The sequence below is a fragment of the Neoarius graeffei genome, chromosome 12 (genome assembly GCF_027579695.1).
Source record: "Neoarius graeffei isolate fNeoGra1 chromosome 12, fNeoGra1.pri, whole genome shotgun sequence".
NCBI classification, from domain to species: domain Eukaryota; kingdom Metazoa; phylum Chordata; class Actinopteri; order Siluriformes; family Ariidae; genus Neoarius; species Neoarius graeffei.
In genome coordinates, this window is record NC_083580.1 from 4155861 (window position 1) to 4156923 (window position 1063).

Sequence of the window (1063 nt, forward strand, 5' to 3'; positions counted from 1 at the left end):
CTTAGAAAAGAAACTGTAATTTGCAAGACTTCCGTGCAATAGATTTTGTTAGTGTGTTTATTTCACGCTTTTTGCTTAAAAATTTCTGGCCCTGAAATCGGCTCCGTCCCCATTTCCTGAAAAGGCAGCTCATAAGGGATACCCAGGGGCTCAAATATGGGAATAATGAAAGGCTTGTCTGTGTTTTCGCTGCAACTGCAGTTCAACTTGCAGACAGGAGATACATTGAAAAGTTACAAATTCCTCCTTTAAATAATCCTAGAACCTTTACCGAGAGGTAAATCATTCCCTGCCTTTATGATTGATTGACAGGACTGGTGTCCGGTCAAAATGGTTTATCCCTGTCAGAATTGACACTACAAAGCCTACTGAAGTCAATACTAACTCTAAACATTCACTTTATCACACGTGTCTAGTCTACATAAGTGAGATCCTGTTTACATGAAGATCTACGCGTGATGTAAGAATGAACATCACTCTGTGCACTAGCTACTGAAACGACTAGGACATGATTACATTCATTTTTACATTCGAAACACATCTGATGAAAAAAACTGTCAGCACACACATCACGTTTAACTTCTCGATAGCACTTGGTCTTGAACCCTTCCTCAGGATATGTGTTCGCTGAGTTGTCACCTAGATATACAGAATTATATTCTATGATATTAGCGTGTCGTTTTATTAATTATATTAGCCTTTAAAGCAAACGGGGATTTAAAATGTCTCTGTCGTAACGGTGCATCAGTTCTGAGCCTTGAACTGTCGTCAAGTCTTGGTTCAGTGAATTGCTGGTCAGATACAAATGAACAAGCTCACAGATCTGGGGATTCGGTCTGCGTTTGCTAACAGCGAGCATGGCTGATGAACTTTCTGTACAGGGCGTAGTTTGTAAAAGTTGCATCATAAAATTGGCCTGAAGGTTGCTGATTGGCACTTGACGTCATCAATAGTAGCATAGAGTACATAATTATTTAAAGTTTGATATGCCACACCCCAAATTTCCACCTCCAATAAGCTTAAAATCGCAGCCTGTGACCTTCTGACCTCAGGGTTTTGACCT